The 11,396-nt window shown below is 35.7% G+C and overlaps 1 pseudogene; it reads left to right on the top strand.

The window, feature by feature from the left end:
• The first annotated feature begins 8,183 nt into the window (after positions 1–8,183).
• Positions 8,184–10,759, top strand: LOC103079438 (ubiquitin carboxyl-terminal hydrolase 44-like; annotated as a pseudogene).
• Positions 10,760–11,396: the final 637 nt, after the last annotated feature.

An 11,396-nucleotide genomic window follows, 5' to 3' on the forward strand; every position in this document is an offset into this window, starting at 1 on the left:
CCTTGAATCTGTAGATTGCTGTATGTAATACAGGCATTTTCACAATATTGATTCTTCCAATCCAAGAACATGGTATACCTCTCTGTTTGTGTTGTCTTTGATTTCTTTCATCAATGTCTTATAGTTTAAGGAGTACAAGTCATTTGCCTCTTTAGGTAGTTTTTTTCCTATGTATTTTATTCTTTTATTTGCAATGGTAAATGGGGTTGTTTTCTTAATTCCTCTTTCTGATCTTTCATTTTTAGTGTATAGAAATGCAAGAGATTTCTGTGTATTAATTTTGTATCCTGCTACATTACCAAATTCATTGATTAGCTCTAAGTGTTTTCTGGTGGCATTTTTAGGATTTTCCCTTATAGTATCATGTCAACTGCAAAAGGTGACAATATTGCTTCTTCTTTTCCAATTTGGATACCTTTTATTTCTTTTCTTTTTCCCTCTGATTGCTGTGGCTATGACTTCCAAAACTATATTGAATAATAGTGGTGAGAGACAGCACACTTGTCTTATTCCTGATCTTAGAGGAAATGTTTTCAATTTTTCACCATTGAGATAATGTTTTCTGTGGGGTTTTCTTACAAGACTTTTTTTTATGTTGAAGCCATACTGTTTTCATGACTATAGATTTGTAGTATAGGCTGAAATCAGGTTGCCTGATTCCTCCAGCTCCATTTTTCCTTCTCAATATTGCTTTGGCTCTTTGGGGTCTTTTTTTGTCTCGATACAGTTTTTAAGATTTTTTCTTCTAGTTTTGTGGAAAATGCCATTGATAATTTGGTGGGAATTGCATTGAATCTGTAGATTGCCATGTGTACTATAGTAATTTTGACAATAATGATTCTTCTGATCCAAGAAAATGGTATATCTTTCCATCTGTTTATGTCATCTTCAGTACCTCCTCAGGTAGGTTTATTCCTAGGTATTTTATTCTTTTTGATGTGATGGTAAATGGTATTCTTTCTTTAATGTCTCTGTCTGATATTTTGTTATTAGTGTATAGAAATTTCTCTGTATTTATTTTTTCATGCAACTTTACTGTATTCATTGATGAGCTCTGGTAGGTCTTTAGGATTTTTTATGTATAGTATCATGTCATCTGAAAAGAGTTACAGTTTTACTTCTTCTTTTCCAATTTAAATTCCCTTTATTTCTTTTTCTTCTCTGAATGCCATGACATGACTAGGACTTCCTAAACTATGTTGAACAAAAGTGGCAATAGTGGATATTCTTGTCTTGTTCCTGATATTAGAGGAAATGTTTTCCATTTGACACTGTTGAGTATGATGTTAGCTGTAGGTTTATCATATGTGACCTTTATTGTGTTGAGGTATGATCCCACTATGCCCATTTTCTGGAGAGTTTTTATCATAAATAGGTGTTGAAATTTGTCAAAATCTTTGCCTACATCTACTGAGATGATCATATGATTTTTTATTCTTCAGTTTGTTGATGTGGTGTATCACACTGAATGATTTGTGGATATTAAAAAAAATCCTTGCATCCCTATGATAAACCCCACTTGATCATGGTGTATAATCCTTTTAATGTATTGTTGAATTTGGTTTGCTAGTATTTTGTTGAGGATTTTGCATCTATATTCATTAGTGATATTGATATATAATTTGGGTTTTTGAGATATCTTTTTCTGGTTTTTGTGTCATGGTGATGTTGCCCTAATAGAATGAGTTTGGGAGTGTTCCTTCCTTTGCAATTTTTGTAATAGTTTCAAAAGGATATGCATTAACTCTTCTCTAAATTTTTGACAGAAATCATGTATGAAGCCAACTGGTCCTAGATTTAAGTTTGTTGGGAATTTTAAAATCACATTTTCAAATTTAGTACTTGTGATTAGTCTGTTCATATTTTCTGTTTCCTCTTGCTTCAGTCTTGGGAGAATTGTACCTTTCTAAGAATTTGTCCATTTCTCCTAGGTTTTCCATTTTATTGGTGTATAGTTTCTTGCAGTATTCTCTTATTATCCTTTATATATCTGTGGTGTGCATTTTAAAGTCTACTTTTTCAGTTCTATTTTTATTGATTTGAGCCCTCAACTTATTGAAGAAACTGTTTTTATCTTCATGGTATATTTTGCCGCTTGGTCATAGATTAATTGACAATAAGTGTGTGAGTTTATTTTGGGCTCTATTTTCTCTTCCATTGACTTATATGTCTGTTTTTGTGTCAGTACCATGCTGTTCTGATTACTATGCTTTTGTAATTCAGTCTGAACTCAGGGAGTATGATACTTCTGGCATTTTTTTCCCCTCAGGATTTCTTTGGAAATGCAGGGACTTCTTTGTTTCTACATATTTTTTAGAATTATTTATTCTAGCTCTCTGAAAAATGTCATGGGTTCTGACCACAAAGGTATGAGACTAGAAGTCAATTATATGAAGAAACAACTGGAAAAGCACAAACACATGGGGAATTTTTAAAAAATGGGTCAATAAAAAAAATCAAAGAGAAAATCTGATGTTACCTTGAGACAGATGAAAATGGAAATGCAACATTCCAAAATCTATGGGATGCAACAAAAGCATTTCTAAGATGGACATTCATAGTGACACAGGCCTACATCTAGAAACAAGAAGAATCTCAAATAAATAACCTAACTTTACATATAAAGGAATTAGAAAAACAAGAATATATGAAGCCCAGAGTCAACAGAAGAATGGAAATTATAAAGATCAGACAATAAACAAATAAAATAGAAACCAAAAATATTTTTTTAAAAAATCAATGAAACCAAGAGCTGATTTTTAAAACATGAGCTAAATTGATAAAACTTTAGCCAGGATTATTAAGAACAAAAGCCAGAGGACCCAAATAAACAAAATAAGAAATGAAAGAGATAAATAATAAAAGATTCCACAGAGAAAAAACAAAATAAGAGAATACTACAAACAGTTATATGTCAATAAACTGGTCAACCTAGAAGTAAAGGACAAATTTCAAAAATCATACAACCTTCCAACACTAAATCAGGAAGAAATATACAATATAAACAGACTGACCACTAGTAGTGAAAATGAATGTGTAATAAAGTCACTCCCAGGAAACAAAAGTCCAGGACAGGATGGTTTCATAGGAGAATTGTACCAAACATATTAAGAAGAATTAATACTTATCCTTCTCAAACTATTCCAAAAATTTGAAGGGGATGTAACACTCCAAAATTGATTCTATGAAGCCAATATTACCCTGATATCAAAACCAGGAAAAAAAAGCTAGAGAAGAAGAAAATTACAGCCCAATATCTCTGATGTATATAGATGCAAAAACCCTTGACAAAACAATAGCAAATGAAATTCAATAATAATTTTTAAAGATAATAAATCATGCTCAAGTGAGATTCATACCAGAGATGCAAATTTGTTTCAGTAGTGAAAAATTAATCAATGTGATACTCCATGTTAACAAAAGGAAGATAAAAAAAAAATACTGATCATCTCAATAGTTGCAAATAATGCATTTGAAAAACATTCAACATCTGTTGATGATAAAAGCTCTTATCAAATTTTGTATACAGGGAACATATCTCAACATAATAAAGGCCCTTTGTAACAAACCCACAGGTAACATCATAATTAATGAAGAAAACCTAAAATCTTTTCCTCTAAAATCAGGAACAAGACAAGGATACCCACTTTTGCCACTTCTATTTAACATAATATTGGAAGTCCTAGCCATAGTAGCAAGAAAAGTAAAGGAAACAAAAGAATCCAAGTTGGAAGAGCAGAAGTAAAACTCTCACTATTTTATAGATGGTGTGATACTCTATGTAGAAAACCCTAAAGTCTTTACCTAAAACTATTAGAACTAATAAATTAATTTTATAATGTTACAGGATACAATATTAATAAACAGAAATCTGTTGCTCTTCTAAAAACTAACAATGAACTATCAGAGAGAGAAATTAAGAAATTACCATTTATAATTGCATCAAAATTAAAAAAAATAAAATACCTAGGAATAAACTTAACCATAAGGGTGAAAACCTATACTCTGGAAATTATAAAACATTGATGAAGGAATATGAAAATGATACAAAGAAATGGAAAGTTATCCTGTGTTCCTGGATTGGAAAAATTAATATTGTTAAAATGTCTATACTATTCAAAGCACTCTACAGACTTAATTCATTCCCTATCAAAATATCCATGACATTTTTCATATATCAGTTACTTTTAATTATTTATCAATTAGATTTCAATATTTCATGACTTTGAGTTCAGTTGTGGAGAATTGCCATTTTGTTTTTGTGGTACCATATTTCCTTGATTTTTTTTTTTTTCATTTTGTTAGTAGCTATACATATCTATTTTCACTTTGGAAGTAGCAGATGCCAGTTTAACTAAATTTTTTGTTCTCTTTGGTTCTTATGATTCACCAGCATGATAATTAGAAATCTTTTTTATTCCAGAATGTGGTGCTGTAGCACAAGTGGGTGGTTTCTCCCTTGCTTATCAACTGTGACACCTTTTCTGAGCATGCTCCTTGTCTACTAGAGCTCACTCTCATGACACACTTGGGAGCATGTACAGGGAATCAATAGCAGAGTGGAGGAAAGTGTGGGTATAGCACTTGGTGTATTTGGTGCACCCATCGATGTGACAGGGAAATCCTATGCCTATGGGAGTGTGGGTTAACTTTCTGTAGAGTTCAACCATTTCAAGGCCATTTGAATTTTTAAGCTTCCCTCTTTCTCACTTATCTCCTCCCCCAAGTGGCAGAGCTCTCACCTTAGTACTCTCGGTGCTGGTGAAGAAAAATCAGTTTCTCCAACAGCCTCCCCCCAGATTAGAGTAGTCAGGCCCTCTCTCCCTGCCCTCCTTTCTCCCTGCAGAAGATTTGTCTCCTCCTGATAAATCAATCCTGATCAGTGCTTCTTGGAGGTGGGGCAGCACCTGGAATATTTCTCTTATTACTTCTGCTGTGACCAAGCTCACCTCATCTGTGACCAAACTTGTATCTTTCTTTTTAGTTGTTGTTGTTGTTTTCCTTCCCTTAAGAAGTATTGGACTTCTGCAAGTTCTGTCTCATGGGTGAGTACCTGTCTGATTCAGCACTCACCCAATTCTTACCTAACAGGGGCAAGAGTGGTCAGGCCACCTCATTTGTTCCTCTGGTTCCATAGTCCATATGGGGGTTTATGTACCTCATACTGGCACACTTGTGAGAAAGATTATTTCTCTAGTCCCTTAGAGAAAGGCGTGATGTCTGGAAACCCCCACAAAATTGCTCTTGTTCATGTCTGGATGTTAAATTAATTGATTAAAAAGGGGGATAAAATGGAGGAATGTTTTATGCCACCGTGTTGCTGATGTCACTCCCCAGTCTCACTACTTTGATGTTTGTTTGTTCTTGCCTATTGTAATTGTTTTCTACATGACACTCTGTCTTCTACTAGCTCTTTCCTCCAGTCTACCCTATATATCAGATTAATCTTTCTAAAGAACAGCTCTGGCTATTTCTTCCCTTATCCAAAGCATTCAAATGTTCATAGTACAGTTTAACACTTCTTAGCCTGGTGCTTGATAATTCCCCTAGTAATTACCCATTCTACCTTTCCTTCTTCTTTCACTATTCTCTTTGCAATATGTGTCATATTCCCAAGCAAACTAGATGATTATCTGTTTCTCAATCAGGCAGTTTCCCATTACTGTGATTTGCTGATGATCCTTCTTTCTAATTAAGTTGTCTTTTTCCTATATTTATTGTCATCAAACTTCCCTGTCCTTCAGTATTTAACTCGAATGTCACCCACTAGATACAAAATTCTCTTTAATCTGTTGCCAGGGTTAATCACTTCTATGAATTTCTAATTCATTTTGTTTATATATCTCACCATTTTCACATTTATTATATCTTTAGTGTAAGTCTTAATATTCCTATGGTACTGAAAATTCTTTGAGGATGGGAATTATGAAGTTTGTATATATCTGCATTCCTCACAGTTTCCTGTGTATTAGAAATTCATTATTATTGGTACTTATTTAGTTGGTTGAATGAATGCAAGAAAGAAAATACATGCATCTTATTGAGGTATCAGCCCTAAGCAGATTCACTACAGATATTTCTGTGTTCATTCATTTGATAAATATTTATTACATACCTACTATATTCCAGACACTGTAATGTCCTATGGGAATTCGTCAATGAACCAGTCCAAAATCCATGTCATCATGGAAAGCAGTTACCACTTAACTTCCCAGGATATTTTACAGTGACTTGTTTGGAAGACAGGAGTTTTGTAGCACAGCCCCTCAAGCTTTTGAAAGCAACTGCAGTATTAAGCTCCTGTCCTGTGATTTGTCATGCCCAATTGCACATTGCCCTCATTCCTGCACTGCATGTACCCTCCCTGTCTCTGATTCTTGTGTTTGCTTTTGCTCAGACTTAATTTCGCCGGCTGTGTTGACTCAATATTTGACTCTGACTTGCCTCTGAGTCCACTGACACTACTTTCCCCTCACAGACTAACTATTGGCATATTGCTCAAGCACTCCCAGGCATTCATGATCACCTTCACTTCTCCTGTCAGTATACTAACAGCTTGCTGTAACCTTGTCCTGCTGCTTGGCTCCACATAGGATATATATTGACTCACCAGTAATTCTGTGTATAAATGCAACTGTAATTCACTTTGTGCCAGTGGCAGACAGGCATAAACCAACCACTTCTTTACTGAGGACCTGGTGAGTACCCAGCATGGTGCTAGGCAATGTGAGGAGAAACAAAGAAGTAACCATCTTCCTCCCCAACATGCACATTTATGAAAATGTATCCTCTAGTTGAGGTACTGGTAAATAATTCGTACAAAGAAAATTAGTGAATGCATTATGACCTCTTTCTCCACTCTTTTTCTGCCTCATTTACCTCTACAGTCTAAGATTAGATTTGTAGCTCTTGGTCTGTAGCTTGAATTAAAAAATAATAGTTGTTGGGCTTCCCTGGTGGTGCAGTGGTCGGGAGTCCGCCTGCCAATGCGGGGGATGCAGGTTCATGCCCCAGTCTGGGAAGATCCCACATGCCACGGAGCAGCTGGGCCTGTGAGCCATGGCCACTGGGCCTGTGCATCTGGAGCCTGTGCTCCGCAACGGGAGAGGCCACAGCAGTGAGAGGCCCACGTACCACAAAAAAAAAAAAAAAGTTGTAGGAGAGTATATCTAGAATTCCATCATACTTATATTTAACTTCTATGAATTCAACTTTAAATGATCATTTAATTTAAATAAAGTACTGTTAAATTATACACACATATGTATTTCCTCTTATGTACCATAATTGCTATCTAATACTTTATAAAGTATATGTAGTCACATATATGTTACTCTCCAGGATTGCATACCAAAAAAATATTTGTCCCAGTGTTTCTATGGACAATGTAAAAGAAGCGTAAAAAAAAATCAAGAGTAATTTTGTTATTTTAAACATTTTTAATGTTTTTTTTGGGGGGGAAGGTGAGAGGGAGGTCCAAGAGGGAGGGGATATATGTATATATGTATACATTTAATGTTATTTTTAACTTAAGGAATGTGTTTATAACATAACCCCATGTATAAAATGCTACTCTGAGTAAGTAGAGCTGATAGAGATTAGAAAGGGGAGTAAGGCAAGTCACGTTGGAGTAACCAAAGTAAGGAGGGTACATATGCAGCCATTTTATTATTTTTTTCCAATTTTTATGAAAGCATTCCTAAATCTAAAATGTCCAAATATTCATACAGTTTCCACGGGTAAAATGACTTCAGAAATGAGTTTCTTAAAATAAATCATTTGGTGTTTATAGCAAAGGTATTGAACTGCCACAGGTAAAGAATGAACTGCTTCCTCTTCAGCATATATATGAAAGCTTATAAATAGTTGATAAGCCATTGGCTATCATGTAAAAGTGACAACATGTGCGTTTAGACTCATATAAAAGCTAATGCTGCACTGACGCAGAGTTGGGGCCCAGAAGTAGGTTCCCAGTCTCAGGTGGACAACCTATCCGTCCACAGTCACATAGCAGAGCAGCTTGCACCCTCACGACACTCCAAAGTGGGGGGACGGGGGCAGGGTCGGCTGCAGATTCATGCTGAAGAGTGCTAAGATGGCCTCTCTGGCTCGGGATCTTTCCAGATGCTTCAGGTGTTGTGAACAGAGACTTCTTTGGATTATGTGTTTCTCAGCTAGACTAAATGCTAACAACAGATAAGTGCAAACACATTGGGCAGTTGAGACTTGTTCAAGACCATTCCATCCTCAACCCTCAGAAATGGCATTGTGTGGACTGCAATACAACTGAGTTGATTTGTGCTTGTGTTAGCAGTTCCTGTGTTACCTGTGGAAGATATATTGAGGAACCTGCACTCAAGCACTTTCAAGTAAGCAGTCATCCTGTTGCATTGGAGGTGAATGAGATGTGTTTTTTTGTTACCTTTTTAATGATTATGTTCTTAATGATAATACAACTGGAGACTTGAAGTTACTATGAAGTACATTAAGTGCAATCAAAAGTCAAAATTATCACTGCAACACTGGTAGTGGAAGTATTTTACAGTCTATGGGTACAAGTGATGATTCTTATTTCTTACAGGATGGCATGTACTCTGCTTCAAAACGAATATCAGATGTATACTGCTCTTTGGCACAGGAGGATACTAAGGGGTAAAATATTTCGAACTTGCTTTGAACAGTCACGCATTGGATGAAAAATGCAAGAACAATTTCAGGAAGAAATAGCAAAAAGAGAAGTGAAAAAATGACTGCAAGAATTAGACTATCAAGTTAAAGCAGGATTGTAAAGTATGTCTCCAAGAAATATTTTACATTTGCAAGGTCTAGATCAGTCCCCCACAATAGAAATTGTTCCTGTTCAAGTACCACTTCAAACCTTAGCATCACCAGCAAAAGATGAAGTACTATATACCTCAGAAGACGTAAGATTAAAAATTCCAGTGACATGTACCCCAATGTTCATTGCAGCACTATTTACAATAGCCAGGTCATGGAAGCATCCTGGATGCTCATTGGCGGATGAATGGATGAAGAAGATGTGGTACATATATACAATGGAATATTGCTCAGCCACAAAAAGGAATGAAACTGGGTCATTTGTAGAGACGTGGATGGACCTAGAGACTGTCATACACAGTGAAGTAAGTCAGAAAGAGAAAAACAAATATTGTATATTAATGTATATATGTGGAAACTAGAAAAATGGTACAGATGAACCAGTTTGCAAGAAAGACAGACACAGATGTAGAGAACAAACGTATGGACACCAACGTAGCGGTGGTTGTGGTGGGATGAATTGGGAGATTGGGATTGACATATATACACTAATGTGTATAGAATAGATAACTAACAAGAACCTGCTGGATAAAATAAATAAATAAATAAAATAAAATTTTTAAAAATGCCAGTGATTCCTCCACTAAATGAACACCAATAATAACTCTTGGTGTAACAGGTTTGAGAAATTTTGGAAATACTTGCTATATGAATTATGTTCTTCAAGTATTGAGTCATTTACTTATTTTTTGACAATATTTTTCCAACATGATCTGAACCAATGGCTGGCTGTGACAGCTAGTGATAAAACAAGATCATCTTAAAGGCATCCTCCAGTCACAGATACAGTATACCAAATGAATGAATGCCAAGAAAAAGAAACAGGCTTTGTTTGCTCCAGACATCCAAGTTTATCATCAGGGCTAAGTGGTGGAGCATCAGAGAGTAGAAAGATAGAACTTATTCAGCCAAAGAAGCCAAGTTCATAATACACTTCTCTCTGTCATGAATTGCATACTTTGTTCCAAGTTATGTGGTCTGGAAAGTGGGCCTTGGTCACACCATTTGCTATGTTACACTCAATATGGAGATTAATACCTGATTTTCGTGGTTATGCCTAACAAGTTGCTCGAGAATTAATTTGTGAGCTTTTGGAAAAAATACAGCATGAACTAGAGACAACTGATACCAGGATACCATCTCATGTCCCCAATTCTCAACGGAAACTTATCAAACAGTTTATGAATGTTGTGAATAACATTTTTCATAGATAACTTGTTACTCAGGTTACATGTCTCACATGTTACAACAAATCAAATATCATAGCACTTTTCTGGAAATTGTCACTGGAATTTCCAGAAAGATACCAATGCAATGGAAAAGATAATACTTCCCAGCCGTGTCTGGTTACTAAAATGTTGGCCAAATTCACGAAAACTGAAGCTTCAGAAGGAAAAATCTATATATGTGACCAGTGTAATTAAAAGCATAGAAGGTTTTCCTCAAACCAATTATACTCACAGAAGCCCCCAAACAGCTTATGATTTTCCACCTACCTCAGGTTCTCATGTTATATATCAAAGGAGTCAGATGAACAGGATATAATAATTGAGAGAAGATTGGTGTTCATGTTGGCTTTGAAGAAATCTTAAACATGGAGCCATATTGCTGTGGGGAATCTCTGAAATCTCACAGACCAGAATGTTTTATTCATTACGTACCTGCTGTAGTAATGCACCACAGGAAAGGATTTGGTTCAGGACAATACACTGCCTAGTGTTATAATTCCGAAGGAGGGTTCTGAGTACACTGCAATGATTCCAATGTAAACATGTGCACTATGGATGAAACATGCAAGGCCCAAGCTTATATTTTGTTTTATACCCAGCGAGTTACTGAGAATGGACATTCTAAACACCTGTCTGGTAGCCAACATCCCAAAGAAGAAATTGATACCTCTTCTAATGAAATCCTTGGCTGATACAAAGACAGCGGGGCTTTCTTCTTGCGATTTATATGTATATATATATGTGTGTGTGTGTGTGTGTGTGTGTGTGTGTGTGTGTGTGTGTGTGTGTGTGTGTGTGTGTGTGTGTGTCTGTGTGTGTCTGTGTGTGTGTCTCTGTGTGTGTATGTGTGTGTGTTTTAAAAGGGCTGACTTAAAAACTTTGAGCTTCATTGTTTATATTTTCTTACTAATCAGAGCACACTATGTTTACACATTTTGTATATAACTACAATAAATCTCTTTTTTTATAGACAAATTAGCATAAGTATATATGTATCAAGGACAGTACATAACTAAATATTTTTCAAATACCTGGGAGTTTTTATTTATTTCTTTTTTAACATCTTTATTGGAGTATAATTGCTTTACAATGGTGTGTTACTTTTTGCTTTATAACAAAGTGAATCATTTATACATATACATATGTTCCCATATCTTTTCCCCCTTGTGTCTCCCTCCCTCCGAACCTCCCTATCCCACCCCTCTAGGTGGCCACAAACCACCTAGCTGATCTCCGTGTGCCATGCGGCTGCTTCCCACTAGTTATCCACCCTACGTTTGGTAGTGAAAATATGTCCATGCCACTCTCTCACTTTGTCGCAGCTTACCC

This window comes from Lipotes vexillifer, unplaced genomic scaffold, assembly GCF_000442215.2.
Source record: "Lipotes vexillifer unplaced genomic scaffold, Lipotes_vexillifer_v1.1 scaffold886, whole genome shotgun sequence".
Taxonomy (NCBI): Eukaryota; Metazoa; Chordata; class Mammalia; order Artiodactyla; family Lipotidae; genus Lipotes; species Lipotes vexillifer.